This window comes from Alexandromys fortis, unplaced genomic scaffold, assembly GCF_014885135.2.
Source record: "Alexandromys fortis isolate MF-2015 unplaced genomic scaffold, M_Fortis_MF-2015_v1.1 scaffold_38, whole genome shotgun sequence".
NCBI lineage: Eukaryota > Metazoa > Chordata > Mammalia > Rodentia > Cricetidae > Alexandromys > Alexandromys fortis.
In genome coordinates, this window is record NW_026067916.1 from 3010997 (window position 1) to 3031923 (window position 20927).

Consider the following 20927-nt stretch of genomic DNA (forward strand, 5'->3'; position numbering starts at 1 on the left):
ATAAAGATGGTTCAAACACTTGCAGTAACCAGCAGTCTGGGACCGCTCTGAAGTTCACAGACGGTGTTGCTTGCTCCTTGATTAGGGCTCAACAACCCCATGGCTTTTAGTTCCATCTTCTAAGCTCTTGGTTTCTTCCTCTGAGATACACTCCTTTCCTATTGGTGCACCCCAATATTATGTCTGAATGATTTCTCAGGTGAGTTCAGGGGTCCTGAGGCCCCTCTTCATTTTCCATGAACTCTGTAATCATTAGTGTTAACTGGCAACATTTGGGGGGAGTAACATCACTTTAAAACCCCGTGTTTCCTGATGATCTTATTAAGAGCCTCTCTCGTCCGTGAAAGCCAGAGTCAAAACTTCTCTTTCAGTCAAAACTCTTTTCCCTTAGGCCCCACAAAGGCTGCTGTGGGATTGTGCCTTTAATTTAGATTCACAGAAGCATTTTTGCCTAATGGACATGTCTGGTGGCCATGTCCTTAAAATCTGTCGAGGAGCTTCCAACTGTTTGAAACCTTCAACCCAGCTGGGGCACAGAACGGACTCTGGGGTCCCAGTGCTGCGTTCATCTTTGCTTCAGCCTCATTTGCCACCTGGAGAGGATGATGCTAAGAAATAGTCTACTCTTTAAATCACCAAAGTCTTGACACTTTCATATTAATTAACGCTTATTTGGTCTGCCTCTTTCTTCTCCTACTTTAGTAGGTCATCATCCAACGCAGAAGTCTCCTTGCTGAAGCCTGACCATTTTCTTCTGTGCTTTTCTGTTTTCCGCCACGACAGAGGACATTGATGTTAGATGCTGCACCTCTTCTCCATCAAGGTCTCCTTTTCTCTGGCTTCAAGCATATTTTATTTTCCCCTAATCTCTCATCCACAGCTCTTTCAAAACCTTGACCGTCCACCTAGACCCCAAATCACTGAGAGAGGTTTTCCATTTCCTCATGGCAATAGCTCACAAAGGTAATAAAAGTTACTTTTTGTTAAGCAACACCTACAAAACAGTAGCCTGTAACACCCAGCATTCAACTGCTTTTTTTAATATGTTATAATTCCTAGTGATCCCACATTCTGAATTGTCTGATTTGAGTGTTTCTGGATCAGGATCTGTTGCTGTCTGATACTGCCAGGATTGGAGCCAATGCAAACCTTCTTCACCCATTTCTGGTATACAGGCAACAATAACTCAAATGGCTAGGGCTGGAACTATTGGGTCCTTACAGGCACCTCTCCGTCTATGTAGTATACACAGATTTTTCTTTGGTCCTCCAGCTTTTTATACATAATCGCAATGCTTTATACTAAATCACTTTTAATCATAACTTGTATTATCATCTTAAAAATATTCTGTTAGGCCTTAAAACATTTTCTTAGATAAACAACTTAAGTTTTTATGTCTCTCAACCTTATACACTTTATACCTTTTTGTGAGTGTCTTTTCTGAATTTAGTAACAAGGAAAACTATAACTACAACTATTTAGTCTTCAACCCAATCAGAAACTCAAGAAGGATATAATATTACCTGAAGAATAAACAGGAAGTATAGAGCAAACAACTTCCAAAACTTAGAAATGACAGAAACAGGTGGCTGTCTGGACAGTCACCCAAGGTTCCTCTGTAATGTTAGGGTATTCATCTTCGTCCTATAGTTCTAGAATATCTGACAGACTTTTCTGTGAAGCAGGAATTTTGAAGGACTTACCTACCTTGTCTTGGCAAAGTTTGGCAGTCACTTTATTTTGTGTCTTGTTTGTCCACTTTGGACACCATACTATCAGCAATCAAGGCAAGGGCAGTTTCTTGCCCAGTAGCTAACTTTGCCACAATAAAAGCAAGCTCCATACAGAGGTTCTTTGATGCCCATCATTCTTTTATGAAGTATATTGGTGCTGCCATGAGAAGATATGTCTCACTGTTATGAAGAGTCTTATGTTATTAAAACATTTTAAATGTCATATTCTGTAGGTCTTTGAAGTGTTTGAAGAGCATGTTTCTATTTAGAATATATCTCTGTTTGACCTCAAAAACATGCCTAATGTGACTATAAGTTTGATCTTACAAATGACTAACTACTAAATAGCTTTTAAGGACTAGAAATTTACAATACATTATTAAATAAGGTGCATAGGTATAATACCTTAACTAAGAATAGAAACATATTTCCAGTGTAACAATAGCCTTAAATTTGTATCAATATACAAAAATCCCTACCAATGTAAAAGATTTACTATTAGTTGTTTTTTTCGTTCAAAAGTAGACTCAACAATCTACCTTTGTATTCCATCATTCCTATACTATATCCTTCTTTTTTCCTTCAGAAAGAAATGCTTGAGTCTGAGTCTAATCTCCATTGTTTAGCTTTTTTCCTGACCATCAACCAATCACATCTAGTTAGGGTTTGCCTACAGTTAATGGGCCAAGCAGTAATTTTGTTAACACAGTTTCTGTGTGATTATTCTGGGTCTGAGCTGCTGAGAAGCCAGAAACCAACAAACAGGCCTCCCTCCAACACTACCCACTGTCCTTCTTTGGCTTCCTGAATCCCAAAGCCAAGTAGCCATTGTCCAAAAGGGAAAGTAATCCTTCCCATAAACTGTGGTCACTCCTTCTCTCCTCTCTGAGACTTGCTCATAATCCTTGGATTTGCCTTAGACAAGGCAAGGAGCTTTCAATACCAATTCTTTAAAACACTGCTTTCCATAGAATTAAATAAGACATCATCTAGCTTTAAATGTCTCACAGGAATAAATACAACATCTTTTTAGACAATCAAGATTCCAACCCTGCCCCATTCAAGGCATTGGAATCTGTATCTATCGGGTATTGTTGATATTAGGGACTATAAGCTTTGTAGCCATTACTAGGATGATAAGAAATAAATCCTAACTGTGTGAAGAAACTCTGGGTGTGCAGAGATATTTATTTGCTGACTGACAAATGAGCATAGGGATGGTTCAGCAGAAGGAAATATTCAGCCCTGGGAGATGATTGGCACCTCCTTTTCTATATTTGGATGATGCCTTAGAGTTCATAGAAATGCATTACCTGTTCTCCCCCGTGGACCATGTTCTCTGTCTCCCCTTCTCCAAGCTTTACTCATTTATGTTTATGAATAAGGGCCACATGTGATTAAGACTTAAGATCAAGCTTAAGACTTATTTCTCATAACTTGCACAAACACAAATCCCATTTTTGACTCATTAGGGAGAGAGAGTGACTTTGGAGGGGAAAAAAGTAGAGCTTTTGTTTACATTTTTGACCCAGGGAATAATTTAAGCTATTAAACTAAATTGTACAAGAACATGAACAATCTTGGAGCTATTCAAACAGCCTGCATTTTGAAACAGAAGGAGTGGACTAAAGTGCATACAGCTTTGGAGGGGGTTAAGAAGGGGAATATATGTTCAGAGTTCCTTGGTTAGCACCGTTGTTTTGGATGCTGAGTACCCGTCATCCTGTTCCAGGGGAGTCCTTCATCTCCTCCCCACTGGTGACGAGTCCCTCTCGTGTGGAGTCCACAAAACTTTGATATACACTCAGGCACCATGAATTCCAGAGACCATTTCTTTAGAAGAGCCGAAGAACCAGCATGAAAGGAGGAAGCAGGACAGTGGACGGTGGGGACGAAGCCTCATGTGAATCAGATCAACTTTAGAGTCTCAGGTTCTTCACACCTTTCCTTCCTGAGTGTCAACAATATTACAGCTAAAATCTTACTGTTAAGAATATCACCAATGGAAACAGGTATTTCATTTGCTGTTGTTATATGATGAGTGGGATATTAGAAGCAATTTTCCACAAAGGTGGTTGGGTTTTTTGTTACTCTTGTTGCCTTGTTTTGTTTTGTTTTGTTTTCTTTAACTTCCAAAAGTAAAATATTTAGAATTTTGTTGTTAGCTAAAATTCTTGGAAGTGGAGCCACCAGGAAATTCTTATTCATACTTGTAGAATGTCACATGTAGTTGCATTTCATTTGTATTTTAATTAATACAGCTTGCCTGAGGATCAGAAAAGTCAAACAGCCACACTGGCCAGCCTTACAGACTGGGCAGCAATGGCACACATTTTTAATCCCAGTAGCCACACTAGCTTGCCATAGAAACCAGGCGGTAGTGGTGCATGCCCAGAGCTAGAGGGGTTTATAAATTGGGAGGAGACAGATCTCTCAGTCTCATTCTGAGGTTTCCTGAAGGCAGTATTGTCATTGTTGGACTGAGGTAAAACTAAGAGCCAGTGGCTTACTACTTTGCTTTTCTGGTCTTCAGGTTGAACCCAATATCTGTCTCTGAGCTTACATTAATTATGCTTCATTTTGGTACTCAACTTTTGGGGTAAAATTTTATTAAAAAGCCTTTTGCCTAGACTTTTTAGCCACTGGCACGGGCCAGAACTGTAATTGGAATTTTAGCTCTAGGAATTAGAATTCAAACCTAGCCACCTGGATTTGGGAGAAGCACTTGTACTCCCAACTCCCATCTGTGCTGTGGGATAAAGCTCTTGTACCCTGTAAAGATTTGTCACTCATTAATTTAAGAAAACACTGATTGGCCAGTAGCCAGGCAGGAAAAAAGCTATCAAGCCATGTGGCTAAACTAGATAAGAACTATGGGTTAATTTAAGTTGTAAGAGCTAGTTAATAATAAGCCTAAGCTAATAAATCAGATGGCTTATAATTATCATAAGCCTCTGTTTCTTTGAGACTGAATGGCTGTGGGACCAGGTGGGACAGAAACATCTGTCGACAGTCACAATTCAGGACTTCACCATTTGGATTCTGCTTGGCCACCAAGGGTAACACATAGACATATCACAACTGCTGCTCCTTCTCTCTAAAGGGTTGCTCACGATGGCACAACTGGAACAGGCTTATGTGTAACCTAATCGCAGCAAGAGGAAGGCTGGTGGCTAAAATCTGTCTTTGATCAGAAAATTTCAAAGAATGTTTTGAATCCGTGATTGTGTGCTTAAGAAAATACATTTGTCTGAGTTGTCTTAACTCGTGTAATGTTCCATTTTCTTCTCTTCTATGATAACCTTTCCTTTGGTTGATTGATCTTCATTAAATACATGATAGTAACAAGATATATTATTAGACACACTCATTTGTGTTGATTTTTAAAAAGTAAGTCTGCCTATCTTCACTAATTATTAATGAATTTACCTCACTTCCCCTATCTTGAGAGATGCTAATGTAAAGTGGCTCCATGATGTGATCTCTGGTACCAGGATGTTTGCTGGGAATAAATCTACCCTATTTGTCATGGGAGAGAGAACAGAGGAAATTCAAGAGAGTCAATCATGTTACACAAAGTAGGGCCAGAATAGACTCCTGACACTGGAAGGGTGTGGTACTGGGAAACAGAGATGGATATTTAGAAGAGAATATGGAGTTCCCAAATCTTTGTTTCAAGCCTCTATCTCATGAACTAAAAATATCTTCTAACTGCAGAAGAACCCCAACTTAATTTGAACATATCCAAAGAAGTTATTTTGTTTTGTTTTAATTTTGTGGTCCTGGAGTTGGAAGCCAAAGTCAAGGCTATCACACAAGCCTCTGAGGGTTTGAAAGGAATAGCTGCACAACCTGCATGAAATGTTCTGTGTGTAGAAAGGTGATTGAAGCTATCTAGAGATGAATCCAGTTAAATTAAAACATTTCTGTCTCACAGAACACAGAGTATATCCATTATCTCTGTAAGACACAAGGTTCACCCCTACCCCAAATTCCTGCTTCACGATGGGGCCAAGAGAACATCTGGAAGCCTTCTCCTGACACATTCCAGCCCCAATTGGTCTCTTCTATATTCAGCACTTGTTTTTCCTAAAAAATGACAGATGGATGCATCTTAGTTTTTTCCTCTTCCTTTTCCCATGGCGTATGTGTTGCATGTTTTGAATGTGTGTGGCACACTCTGTATAAATACATGTACACGCGCATGCAGAAACCCAAGGTTGAGGAGTTTGAAATCTTCAATCATAGTTCCACGTTTTCATTGATGTAGGATCTCTCACCCAAGTGTAGAACTTGCCAATAAGGCTAGTCCGGCTTGCCAGCTTACTCTGGGGATTATCTACCTCCACCTTCCAAGGTTGGAGCTACCAATAGATCACCCTGCCCATCTAATATGGATGTGGGTTTCACAGGATCTGAATTCCAGTCCTCAAACTTTCCTGGCAAGTACTTGAACCACTAAGCCATCTCTACCCTGTTCCTGTACCATAGGTTTTTGTGTTTGTTTTGTATGTGCATTTGTTTCTTGTAACCCACACTTCACAAAGCTGTGGTAGACACACAGAAACAAATGTATTTTAAACTTCACTGTTGATGTAAAGTAGACTTATGTAAACAAACAAAGATGAATGAGACATGGTTTTGCGTTGACTCATTCCATCATTCGTTCATTTTATTTATTCCTGAAATATTTTGTATGCAAGACATATGCATACAAAAAAATGTGTGAGGGAGAAACAATTGTTGCAGTCACGTCATCTGAGAGCTCTTGGTGTGTGGATATTGTTTCTTTCACCTTCTAACTTAGGTCCTTGTGGACATGTATTTATTGATTTAAGAAATCTTTACAGACCGTCAGCTCTGTGCTAAGACCTATGATGGGTATTGAACGCTCAGCCATGAACATAAGCTTACTCTGCCTCAGCCAGGATGACACTTGGGGTTAATTAGCGAATTTGCCGAGTTTGAAACAGACTCCAAAATGCACAACCAAGCTACAATTCCTGCAACTGAGGAAGCAGGAGGCCATGGTGAGAAGGCCTAGCAGTGTGCCTGAACTGGAGATCTGGATAAACTTTCTTACGAAGGAGCCTTCTCACTGAGTTTTCATGGCGAGAGGAAGCACAAGTAAACTGAATGAAGCTGGTTTTGAAGTGGAATGGGCTAGAGACCCAAGCTGATGAAGAGGAAGAGTTGGGCAGGAATCAGATTCGTTTGGCTTATGTTACACGTGAAGTGTTAAGTGAGGATATCATTACCTCATGTTTATACTTTAGTGCTATGAACCATCCATGAAGTTGTTGAACTTGAAGGGTGCCTCCTACTAATTTTCACATCTCTTCCCTCATCCTGCTGCGGAGTGCCATGACTATGAACAGGCTGTTAAGAATGATGTAGTTAGTTCATTGGACATTAGCCAGGAGGTGACCCCTAGAATACCAATTGATTTCTTCTTGGCCTTGCAGACCACAGATGAAGGGACAAGGATGCCGTGCATGGCCCCACCCCCACCCCCACCCCCGTGTGTGCTCTGTGCACTAGAACCCAGTTCACGAGCTTAGGGCAAGGGGCTGGAGGTTGAGGAAACACACACAGAGACAGACCAACACACGGACCTCTAATCGCTGGTACAAAAGCCCTTCTTTAATAGCACTATGGAGGCTTAAATACCCTGCAGTCAATGGCCAACTGGTGAAAATCCCATCCTCTGATCCTCTAGGCAAGGCACAGCTTTTAGTAACTTCAATTAGAAGGCTCTAGACAGGGAAGAGCAGCTGAAGGAAGGATTCAATTGGTCCCAACACAAGGACACTATCATTTTCACTCAGCATTTTAGTTTAGATAACATTGTAGAAGATAAAGACTTCTTAGCTATCCCTAGACCAGATTCTTAGTAGGAAAATCACTGGTCAGACACAATCCTGGTTATAAATATCATTGAGCTTTCTTCTAATGTTTGGTGGGAGGGAGTGGAGGTGTTGTGGCTTGAAAATGATGTGTCCCCCCCTAAGTTATATATGTTAAAGATTTAGGCCCCAGCTGGTATGTTATTGGAATGTGATTGGATCATGGGGGCACTTACTCTTTAATCAAAGAGCACAGCCTATTGGTAACTTCATTATGAGCAAGATATTAAGAGGTGGAGTCTAACTGAAAGAAATAAATTACTGCACGTATGCCTTCCTTTGAAAAATGTATCATCCCTTTTCCCATCCCTCTCTCCTAACATCTAACACACAGTGAGCCAGATGGTCCATGGGGATGTCCTGCTCTACTGTACATGGCCTCAGAAGCAATGGAACCAAGTACTGTTGGATTCTCTCTCTCTCTCTCTCTCTCTCTCTCTCTCTCTCTCTCTCTCTCTCTCTCTCTCTCTTTCTGGTATTTTGTTATCGTTCAAAAATATAATATGGCAGTGAGAAGTGGATTCTTACTCGCCTGATCCCTTGTGCTTCCTTTCTTTCACCCAGAGAATCTTTGATCTGTGACTCGGGGTCTACATTCCCTGGCTTGGCCCTTTCACATTCTACTACCTTTGTTGCTCATTATTTGATCATCAACCACAGGCTGTTGAGTGGAATTACTAGGTGTCCCCTTGAATTCTGATTGCTGTGTCATTGCTTACCTTCGTCTATTAGGGGTAATAATGATCAGGAAGTGATAGATGTATCTATTGTCTGGTGGGGAAAATGTCACTCTCAAGGTCACTAAGGATGAATTTGCATTTACCACCTCCTTTAAATACTAAGGGGAAAGGCAATTTGGAATAAGAACCAACCATCTTAAATCCACGCGGCTCTTTGTGTTAAACAATACTTATTTTAAAAAGGGAGCTAGATTTCAAGAACCTTTGTCCCCAGAGAAGCTCTTCCTCCCTCTGAACAGATGATGTGCGAATATGACCGCATAAAGCAGGGACAGCAAGACCTGAGCACACATTGAATCATTTGATGCTGGTCATGATCTCACTGTGAAAGCCAGTGGGAGACACAGTTAAGGGCTAAAATCACTGACACCTTGCTCAGCTGTCCACGTGGGTTTTCATTCCTTCTTTCCCCTTGTGCCACCTCAGATGCTTCCTTGGCCTCAGAGATTCCACGAGGCCAGCAGCTGAACACATGAATACTAAAGAACTGGTTTCCCTAGTAACAATCACCATAAGGCAGACTCAAAACTTCCTGCCTTTCTGTCTGCCGGACTTTGTTTTCTTTTTTCTATTGATCACATGGAAAAGGCCCTCAACAAAGCTTGCCCAACAAGCATGCCTGTAAGTCTTACAGTTCACAAGCAGGAAGGAGACTGGTACTCATCGATTCTGTATTTTGTTTCTCAATATGCTGTGTTTTCTATGGTCGGGGCTAAGGCTGGCACCCTCAGAGGTCTGTAGGGTATTCCATACTTCCTTTCATGACGGTTAGAAATTTGTATGATTCGGAGCACATCAATAAGATGTCCCTTCCACCATGGGTCACCAGCATGGAGTTTTACAAAAGTGAACACTTCTTACCCACAATGTTTCAAATCAGAAAAAGATGTTAATGAAGATGAGAATGATCTGTTGACTTCTAGGCCTTTTATGACTGCCTTTTTGTAGTGATGAGTCATCCTGTATCTTTTCTCTTGCCTCAGTTCTAGAGAGGATGAATCCAGGGACCCTCCAGAGGTACCAAAAGCAAATGCTTCCTGAGAAATCATAGGTTTACTGCCCATTGCATGAGTCTGCAACCTATTGCCCAGGCTCCTTTGACAGAATTCTGTAGTCTGACTACCTGGTCACATACTGGTCACACTCCTGACCCTCTGTGAATCTGCCTCCTCACCTGGATTCCCAGTGGTGGCCTCAGAAGCATCCCTTTCCCGTGCCAGGTGCAAGCTTGCTCCTTCTTGTCTCCTTGCCTTCTCAAGGCTCTGTCTACTCATTGTGCAAAAACAAAGACAGCCTTCCGTTGGTACTACACACAATATCAGATGCTCAGAGTAGCTGACAGGAACGGCTCACAATGTGGCCCCTGTCTTTAGGAGGGTCTCAGTGCGAAGCTTTGTTTTGAGTGGAGTCCAGGGCTATATGATAGGTGCTATGCCCAGGTAAAGATCACTTGAGAAGGAGGTTTAATACACCTTGTAGAATCCGAGGCAGCAACAAGAAAACTTATGCATGATAATGTCTTAGAAATAAATCACAATAGTGAAATAGTTAACTGTGTTGAAAACTTCCTATGTATACTGGGAGCTCTATGTATTGTATAGTCATTGCTTCCATCCCACAAGAATCCACAGATTTTAGATGCTCTGTCTCTCATGCACTGAGGCTTCCAGATACAAACGTATCCTGCAGACATTAGGGAAGATTCAAAGCGCTGTGCTATGAAGATACATAGAGAAGTGTGCTTCGCCAAGCGTGAGGTATGGTGAAGCCTTCAAAGGGGCAGGCAGAGCTCGCTCCTGGAGGCCTCCCTCGGGAGCTTCTCTCTGGTTCCCAACGCAAAGGGGATGACAGGAGGACATTCACCCTAGCTGTTATGAGACTGGATTTGAGACAACAGAACCGAAGGCAAGGAGCCGTTAGGAGCCCGTTGTTGTCAGTAGTTCTGTTATGAGGTCATTCAGGTTTTATTTGGGGCATCATCAATACGGACAGAAAGGGACTTCCTAGAATACTCTCCCTTATGGCACCAGCTCAGAGACACCTCCGTTATCAAGTGCACCTGTTGTTACCCAGGCCCACGAGCCAGGGGCCTCCTGTCTGACGCCCAGGTTCACAGATTACACACCCTCACACACCTTCCACTGTAGTTCATGTTCCTTTCACGTCCCAGAGCCCTAGGATAGCGCCCGGGACTCAGCAATGAATCATGTGGATGCATGCGTGTCATCCCCACTTGGGAGACTGAGACAGGAGGGTTTTGAGTCAGAGGCCAGCCTGGGCTATGTAAATGAAACTCTCTCTCTCCTCTTCAAACAATAACAAGAAAACTGAGCTGCGAGCGCATCTGTTTTTACTTTCATTTAATTTTATCCGAGATCCTGACCGCAGGAGTCCTGCAGTTGCCTTCATCTAAAGGTGACAGGGAACCTGGGAAGGTGCGGCCATCAAGCACACAATACGAATCACCTGACCATCACCATGCAGCCACTGTTGGGAGATGGTGTGGGAGTGTCATATCAATCTGTTGATTTCATTGGCTGAGCAATAAAAGAAACTGCTTGGCTGGCCCTCATAGGTTAAAGCATAGATGGGAGGAGAAAACAGAATAGGATGCTGGGAGGAAGAGGAAGTGAGGTCAGACTCTGCTCTGCTCCCGGAGAGACTCAACAGCTCTGCTCTCTGGAGCAGAGACGCCACGCTCTGCTCTCCCAGGCAACTCCGACCCAGGATGGACGTAGGCTAGAATCTTCCTGGTAAGCGCACCTTAGGGTGCTTACACACATTAGAGTTCATGGGCCAAGCAGTTCTTAAATGAATACAGTTTGTGTGTTGTTATTTCGGGCATGAGCTAGCCAAGCGGCCGGGGTGTTGGGGACGCAGCCCCGCCGCTCATATTTCAACAGATGGCGCCCAGACGTGTGGCTAACTGAATCCACAAAAAGCCTGAGAAAGCTTGGGAAAGAATGGAGTGAAGCATGTTTTCTTGGTAGCAGAAATTTCTTGGGTCTGCTCCGCTTGCTAGAGGCAAGCAAGTGCTCTCATCTAAGAGAGGTTTCCTGACTCAGCTTCAGCTGCAAAACCCTGAGGCTCATTAAGAGGTCCTGCCACGAAACACTTAAATGGTGTTGACGAAAAGCTGAACGCATGCTTTTCGGTTTTCAGCCGTAGCAGGAAAAAAGTTGTACTGTTTTAAAATGCCGGCTTTCTGGGCCATCCTGCCAGGGCAAACTCTGACTGTTTGAGGCAGGATGTCCGGCTACAGAGAGAGGACTTGAGTGTTGTCTGTGGCAGTAAACGTGGCTACAGCCTGTATCTCCGCCTTGAGGCTGGAAAGCTAAGGAATGGACTGGATCTAGCTGGCAAAGCCACGGCTTTAATCCTACTCATATCGCTCAGTAATCTAAAGGCTTGTGTGGTCAGAAAAAGAGAGATATACAGTAAAGAGATTCAAAGATAAAGAAAATATTTAAATGATTTACAGTGTTAAAAATGTATACAGACTAAAAGTTAAAATTCTTACAAAAAGAAAAGTAAGAAAAAGAGAAGTTGTATGTGGTAATACACGCCTTTAATCCCAACGCTTGGGAGGCAGAGGAAGATTGACCTCTGTGACTTCAAGGTGTGGTAGCACACGCCTTTAATCCCAGTGCCTAGAAGGCAGAGACAAACAGATCTCTGTGAGTTCAAGGTGTAGTAGCAAACACCTTTAATCCCAATGCCTGGGAGGCAGAGACAGGCAGATCTCTGAGAGTTCAAGGAGAGCCTGGTCTACAGAGTTATTCCAGGTCAAAGAGATACAGAGAATATAAAAGTAAAAATAAATGAAATAGAGGTTAAAATAAAGCGTACAAAGATGGAAAATACACAGAGAATCTTGATACTGTATACTATTATGCTCTCTTTGAATTGTTTGAATGCTGAGGAAGGAGCAACAGATGCTAAAAGATATTTGTTTATAAATGCTGCTGAACTAATCCAACGTAGAGATTTTGATGCCTTGACTTTGAAATTTGGATCTAAGGACATGATACTTTGGAAAGGAGTTTCTTCTTTTGTTTTCACAGAGGATGAGACCCTGTTCATTTCTTCTATTCCGATATGGTATGATGGACCACGCCCTCCTGAACGGTTGCTGTGAATACCTTCAGAAAATTGCTTCGCTCAACTGCCAACTGAGATGAAACTAGCACACAGGTTATACCATGAAAGACCTAATTAACGACGCCCCTGTTCAGCAGGAAGCAGTTTGGAGAGAAAAATCTGCGCCCATATTCCCAAATATTGTTTATAAATGTTCTTTTACATTTAAAGGGGGATATGATATAGATATGAATAATTTGCATTAGTATAGATTTTGCTTTATTGATAGAGATTTAAGGTCAATTTTGAATGTATATAGGTTGTTAATGAATAATCATTAATAGTAGTTAAGCTTGTAGTTATGTTAGTTAAGATTTTCTAGATGTGCATAGATATATTTTAGATAGGCATTCTTCATATCTTTCAAAGGCTAGAGAATATGGCATTTTACATGTTTTAATAACTTAGGACTTTTCATGACAATGAGACACTCTGCTCCTGGCGGCACCAATCTACTTCAAGAGGAAGATGGGCATCGAAGAGGATCCTTATGGAGTTTGATAGCCATTTGGGCAAGAAACTGCTCTTGCCTGGACTATTGCATAAACTGGACACAGAGAACCCACAGAGAGAGGACTGCTGAACTTGCCTAAAGGTGAGATGATCTTTCGGGGTTCCTGATTCATGAAAGAGTCTGCAAGACATTCTTCAGGACAAGCAGATAGTGACTGCCTTTGAAATTTCCTGCTTTGTGGAAATGTCTGCTGGAAACTATGGGCCTGTAGGCCGAAGATGGATGCCCCAATGGTACAGAGGAACTTTGGGTGACTGTCCAGGCAGCGAGATGTCTCTGTCATTTCTAGAGCTTTGGATGTTAAGTTAAAGCCTTCTTTTTTTTTGTTTAAACAGAAAAAGGGGAAGTGATGTGGGAGTGTCATATCAATCTGTTGATTTCATTGGCTGAGCAATAAAAGAAACTGCTTGGCTGGCCCTCATAGGTTAAAGCATAGAAGGGAGGAGAAAACAGAATAGGATGCTGGGAGGAAGAGGAAGTGAGGTCAGACTCTGCTCTGCTTCTGGAGAGACACCATGCTCCACTCTCCCAGGATGGACGGAGGATAGAATCTTCCCGGTAAGCGCACCTTGGGGTGCTTACAAACATAATTAGAAATGGGCTAGTCCAGGAGCGAGAATTAACCTGTAAGGGATAGAGTTCATGGGCCAAGCAGTTCTTAAATGAATACAGTTTGTGTGTTGTTATTTCGGGCATGAGCTAGCCAAGCGGCCGGGGTGTTGGGGACGCAGCCCCGCCGCTCATATTTCAACAGGGAGATATGCGGTGTTATCTCCTCTGTCCTGGAAATGACAGAAAGAGCAAAGCCTAACACGTGGCAAACTTTATTTCCCACAGACCCCGTATCTAGAGAGCAGAACTGGCTGGGTTAGGGCTGTACAGTGACTGTGCTCCCTTAAAGCAGCTGAGCCTGGCTCTCTCTGCCCAGCACCCCAAGAGGTTCCGACTGGGCCAAACTCTGCTGGCACGGTCGCAGGTGGCATTGTGTGTGCACACAAGACACAGCGTGAGGACCTACTGTGTGTCTCTTTGAAGGCAAACAGTTCACAGATTACAATTGTCGTAGCTTCTTCTGGATGATGACCTTCATTTGCCCTGACCCTTGAAGCAGTAGAAATGTTGAAAAGATGAACTTCTGGAAGTAACAACTGTGGGGATGAAGTAACTCAGGGCTTCCTACTCTTTCTACATATTCTCATAGAAAAAAAATTGTATGCTTGTTTTTTAATTGGAAAAACCTATGTATATATTTCATTCAGATTTTCTTGGTTGTATTGGCCACCTGTTTTAATTTTTAGCAAACTGGCAGAGATATTCAACCACCAGACCCACTTAAAAATATTTTCATTCCATTTTTTTCTGAAATGTTTCAATTTTAAAATTTTTCCATCAAAAATCCACATGAGATTAAATAATTCAAATGAGATTCATTTTGTTGATTAGAAGTAGAAAAGAATGAAGTGTTTTATATCAACTGGAATGATAAATTGATATGATTTGAAAAAAAGTAAACCTATTCTATGTGACAGGTTTCAAATCTGAAGTAATTCGTGTGAGATTATATTCAAGTTTTCAGGTCATAGCCCTTGAACTAGGATTCCGCATGAGATGAGCAAATACACGAACAGCTTGGTGCCTGCTATCTTCTGGGTGAATCTGTACCGCAGATTCCAAGGAGGATGCTGCCCATAGCGTAGCTCCATTTCTCAGATTTATAGAGACTGAGGACTTTGACAAAGGTCCACATGCAGGTCCACATGCAGTGTAACACCGAGGAGGGCCTCTCTGCAGTGGCCACCCAGGGCAATGCTGCTGGTTCGACCCACAGACATTGCTGAGGGCTGTCACCCTTGAGTTGATGGCCCATCCACTGCCTCTCTTTTCCTGCTTCCATTGCCTTTCCTGTACCAGCCACTGGATTTCCTGCAGAGTGCCAGATTGGGAATATCTAGGCTGGAAGACAGCTATTCATGCCCGAGAGCACTGGCTCCTATCCCTGGATCCTGACCTTTAGCATGGGTCATGGAAGAGAAAAGCAGGAGCTTGGGACCCAGTGCAGAGCTGGACTGAAATGAACAGAAGGTTCAGGGTCCCAACTTGTGGAGAACCTTATTCCCTTTTTCATGACGGGATTTCCTGCTAGAGAAAGGAAAGTCCACGGGCCAACACCCGCAGGGGGAATTACTATAGTTGTCAGAGTCTACGATGAGGATGAGTCTTATGGCCTCTGACTCAACACCCAAAGGCAACAGATCAACAAAGACAGAAAGAGATGCTGGGAAACACAACTTGTTTCTCCAAAACCATACAATATCAACTACCATATTTTAGCATACGGTTCCACACTGAATTATTTTGCAGCTAAAATTAGGTTATTAATGTGATGCAGGATGGAACTTCTTGTTAATTTGGCATTTAGTTATCTATCTAAAAAGATAAAACGTATGCTATAGACGGACATGCAACATTTAGAGAGCCTTCCCTTTGAAAATAAGCAATTAATATGGACTTCCTTACCTTAAGAATTTTTAGAATACATGTCGCATTCATTTTTACTATTGGGGGGGGAGTTGAAGACACAGAGAAAATGAGTGAGAGATAGATAGAGAGAAAGAGAGAGAGAAAGAGAGAGAGGGGAAGGGAGGGAGGGAGATGGTTCCACCTACAATTGTAGGCATAGGCTGAACAGCAGATCTTTCAAGCTTTAATTTAGGATTCTCTTTTGTATTTGGCCTTTGGTGAGTGAAAACTGAATTTTCTTCTCTAGGACAAGCCTCTGTTACAGTCATAGCAAGTATCAATTTCATTTCCATCCCATTATTTTTCAAATTGGACATTTGTCATGCAGAAGGCGGTCTGAGGTGCCTGTGTTTTCTGTCATGTAAAATGCCAGCTATGCTAATAGCTTTGGGATGACATCTCCTGGAAGGTGGTGTGAGAAGAAACCAGGAAAAATGATAAGAGCACCTCCACTTGCTTGGACTTCTCCTTCCTTCCTTTCTTCCTAACTAGCCTCAGAGGTTCCTACTGATGTCTCCCACCATGAGGGCTGTGTCCACAATTAACATCCTTTGATAAGGAGAATTAGTTGGCTACCCATCTCAGTTCTTCTAAAGGTTAAACCCAGACCCTCACTTCATGCCACCATAGCTCCTGCCCCCTTTCCTTTTTCTGTTCACTTTTTATCAAAACCTATACGTCTAGCCTTGATGAAGTGCACTTCTTAGAATGTCTCAGAACAAAGTGGGAATATACCAGGACAACCTGAGATTTCTTGAAAAGTCTTCTTCCTGCTATGGCAAAGCCCAAGGGGATAAGCTCTGTGGAAGGAGAATTTACTTTCTGAACCCTTTGAACAGAAAGTGTTTCCATTCTCTGGGATAAAATATTTTCTCCAAATGTTGATAATCAGATCTATGTTTAAACACATATTGTATTTTGCATGTTTATATGTCTATCTGTATTCATATCTTATTTGCGTATTTGTTCTAAAAATATTAGCTTTCAATTTTCAGTTATTTGAGAAGGGAACCTTATGTATTTTCTCAACGCTCTACTGTCGTGTGTGTGTGTGTGTATGTGTGTGCATGTGCATGCGTGTGTGTACACGTGTTGGGGTACAGAGATAGCAGTTGAATGTCATTGTAACTTTGCTCAGGATTGAGCTGATGTTGCAGTGGTGGCCCCTCCCAAATCCCACTCACTGGGTTAGTGTACCCTCCTCCAGCTGTTTGGAATGTAGCCTGCCAAAGACTTATTACAAGTCCCTGCTTCTGGGAAACCTGCCCTGGGCGATTAGAGCAAAGAATCTCACCCTGGAAGCTAATAGGGGTAGACATAGCTAATGACCAACTGATACGTGTAGAAAAGACTGGGGCCCTGCTCTCAGCAAACAGTAATTCTGTGGTATAGTTTAGTGGGTGCTGTAGTTAAGGGGGCTTCATTTCCCCCCCCCCCAAGATTCAGGCCAAGGCTGGACTTCCCTGGAGCACCTCCATTCCCTGTCTTCTACTGCCTGGAAAGACAGGCCCATGAAAAGACGTGTGTGTGTGTGTGTGTGTGTGTGTGTGTGTGTGTGTGTGTGTGTACACAAAGAGTTAAGTAGGTCTCCACTGGTTTCAGCAAACAGGTCTCCACTTTGTAGAAAGCACTCAGCATGCGATCCTTTCCCTAAACAATTACAGCATATGCAGACTGAACTTCCTTGCCAGCTTGCTATTGCACAATATCCCAATGACAGTAAATCTGTTTCTCCATCCACTACACAGCGACAACTACGTCTGACCTGAAAACAACTGAAAGCATGTAAAAGTCTTTCCCAAGCAGTGCCAATTGCTCCAGATGGAAGAAATAATTTTCCTCTAATTTCTGCTCTAGGGTCTAAATCCCACACTCAGAAATTTGAAAACACAAAACGGATGCTCTCATTATTCCAAGATGCTGTGTCCTTAAATTTAGTTATAATTTTTATTGTAAATTGCCTGGTTTCTTAAGCCAAAACCATTCGTCACCAGCAAACATCTTCTTCAAATACAAACTTGACCCTAAGTAATTTTAATCTATAAATGTGTAGTTTTGTGTACTACATTCAGTTTTTATATACACATATGCTCATTTATGTATGTGCAGAAAATCTTTATCTGTGCATTACCTAAAACCACCTGGCTTACCTGTATTGTTTTGCTGGTAGCATTTTCTTTTGAGATTCTGTCCCCAAGAAGTAGTAGAATTTCTTAGGAAAATACATAACTCAGCTTATTAATTTCCACAAGCATTTGTCAGCTGCTCTGCATCCCCAGGAAAATGTAGACTAGTCAGAATATTAAAGCCACGGAGTTCCACTGCATGTGGAGCGGTGTATGTGACTAATGAACTCCAGGTAGGGAACACAGCATCCCAATCTTCGGCTCTGTTCCCGCGGATCTCATCACAGCCGGAAGCCCAAGGGAGCCATGTTTGGGGAAGCGCTTAGACCCGCCCCTCAGGCTGGACCCAAGCAAAGTGCATTGGTACTGATCCGCGTGAGTTCAAACCCAGCAGTTCTGTGGCGCCTTCCCAACCACTTTCTTGCAAGAGGCTGTCTGGCACCATGGTCCTAATGATCCAACCCCCAACATTGTAATTTCTAAGATTGGCTTTAGTCATTTAATAAGATAATAATGTGTAAAGCGGCCTCCCGTGGGATGCGAGATGTTGTTAATAATTACAATTTGCTTTAGGTGCCGCCTCTCCTGGCAAACGCTCAGAATTTACCAACGTTATCTCATTTCCATCTTATGACTTCCTTGTCAAGCCAGCATTTTTTTATTGCATTTCTTCAGAAAGCAGCTGAGGCGTGAAGAGTTAAATGGGTTCTAAACTGAGGTCAGATCTGACATCCCAGATTCCCAAACTGGCTCGATGTTGTCTAAAGAAAGCATTTGTGAACTACTTAGGCATAGTTTTTACAATAAATACTAAAAATGCCTCTAAAAGTTTTACATTTAGGTCTATAAATTCAAAGGCCCGTTAAACCTTGTATTGGGAATAGAATCCTTGTTGTATCCCTTCTTCACTAAGCAAACATGGAGGCTTCACTCCAGAGCCCAGCACGCCAGCCGGCACCCGACAAATACCTCAGGAATACATCCTCACACAGAATTTGCATGCGCACAGTTTCAAGTGTTTTGTAAATACTAATTAAATCCCCATAAAGATCCTAGGGAGGAGATACCTTTATATTCCTCCTCCGTACGTAGTAAAGAAGCTAAGCGCAGAGATGTTTCGAAGCGTGCCTCCGGTCCCACCAAAGTGGCATATACTGAGAATCAAATCCATGTAATCTGGCTCCTGAGCTCATTCCTTTAAGAAATATTTTGTAGTCATTGGGTTTTTAATACTTACTTGTTGAAAATGTACTCTCTCTTGCTTCCTTGTGTTAGTTAAGGGCTTTCCCAATACCTGTGAGTGGCCTGTTGCCATTCTGGAGAGAAACTATCTAATCGGCTAACAGTCTTGTCCATGGCGATGATTCTTAAAGTCTAGGTGATGGCTAGTCAGGCGGTTTTCAGACCAACAAAAGCTCAGTAACTTCTCAGACTTTCCCACTCCACTTGGACTCCAACAAAATACCCCTAAAAAGGAAATTATTTCCTTATTCTCGTTTTTTTTTTCTTCTACCAGTTTTCCCTAGAAGTGGGATAAGCAGTCATAGTTAGCAGAGTTATTTCTCACAAGTGACTTATGCAATGTTCTTTGAGTCGGGAGGGCAGTTTCACTATATAACGTACGTTCATTATCTCATTTGGTCCTTACACAACTGCCCTATGAGGTCACTGGAGACGCTGTTTTCATAACAGCCATTTCACAGATGAGAAAAGTGAGGCTCGGCATCGCTCAGGAAGCTTTCCCAACGTCACCCACATAATGAGATGCAGAAACAGAGCATGTCTGTGTCTTGTGTTAATAAAATCTGTAAATTGTCTCATCTCGTATTTAAGCTTAATAACTTCTGGTGATATCATTGCTAAGCTCAAACACTTAAACAAATAAAAGTCAGAACGAAGCCTTCGCAAGTCTGTAGACACCCAGAACTTTTGAGAACATCCAATGATTTTCGTGTTCAGCTTCCTTTTCCCGTGAGAAAACAGAAAGCAGACTCACAGCGCCATAAGGAAGGGGCTTCCAGAAGCTGCCTCTTCCACACACAGGACTTGAACTTGCCTGCTTGCTTACCCACTGCCCTAATGCAGGGAGACCTAGGTTTCAACAAAAGACATTGCCCCTGTGGAGAAGTGTGTCCCTTCTGCTGGGTTATAAACCTTGTGCTGGAGAAATCATCCCACCAAAGAAGGAGTGAAAAGACACTTCTCAGGGATGAATAAGGTATGAGCTAGACAATGACCCCACAGGTCAGAAACAACCGCTTTCATTCACTTCCTTCTCGAAACATTTTCCGTAAGAAAATTGGTTCTTATTCTCTTCTAGGTGCAGGACAATCGCAGTGAATTAAGATATAATTTAAAGATATTTTTTATACATAATCTGCCCACTTCCACATGCAATCTGGCATTTCTCCAATATGAGTTGTTATTACAAGCACCGACCTTCTTTCCTGTCTCCACTTGACTAGAATTCAATCGTCTGATGTGAGCTTCTTTACTCTCCTCCCAGCCACTTAGGATGCCTGGGGTTTCTCTCCCAGGCTCTCTTTCAGCAGAGAGGTGGTCACCCTCATCCTTAGCGTTTTCTCTATTCACTGGAGTTTCTCACCTGGGGGTTTATCCAGTCACACTGTTACACTTTTGTGTCTGGTGGAATAATTTCTTAGGAAGTTTTTTGAAACAACAGGTCAATTTCTTTTTAGAATGCCTAAGTAAAATGTAACATAATGCCTAAGTTTTTAAAAAAGCAAATAAAACATAAACAAAACTAGAAGGCTAAACTTTATAAGCAAAGATAGAATACATACTTAACGATTTTTTGACAATTATATTAACCCACTGTGTATATTCACAGACTGAAAGAGATTTAAAAATGGCCTGGCTCTTCTGTAGATGCTGAATGTGGATCCTTTCCAACTAACAGCTCTCAGTGGTGGGAATAGATGGACATTGCCTCTTCACATGACAAAAATTAATGTATCACATTTCAAATTTCAGTCTTTTTTTGTACCAGCCTTCTAGTAAGAAAACAATAAAATCCTTCTCATTAGATCAAGGATGAAACAGTTATGTTCCATGTCATCAGTACTGGTGAGCATTCTTCTGAAAATGTTAGCCCATACAAGAAGAGGGAAAGAAATGAAAAATAAAATAACAACAGAAAGGAGGAAACTTATCATTGTCAAAAATCTTAAGAATCAACTGCAAAATTACAGCAAACCACAGATGGACTCTTTTGGAATATTTTAAGC

At 42.0% G+C, this 20927-nt stretch overlaps 1 protein-coding gene across 3 annotated transcripts in view; it reads left to right on the forward strand.

The window, feature by feature from the left end:
* The window catches only part of Cdk14 (cyclin dependent kinase 14), a 575534-nt gene that overhangs the window by 530646 nt on the left and 23961 nt on the right, over positions 1-20927 (forward strand). The window contains exon 16 of one of the 3 annotated variants that reach the window (XM_050139705.1): positions 3466-5724. The exons of the other annotated variants lie outside the window; for them this stretch is intronic. The gene's annotated coding sequence lies outside the window, so the exon portion shown is untranslated. Of the gene's footprint in view, positions 1-3465; positions 5725-20927 lie in introns of those variants that run through there. 3 annotated transcript variants of the gene reach the window in all.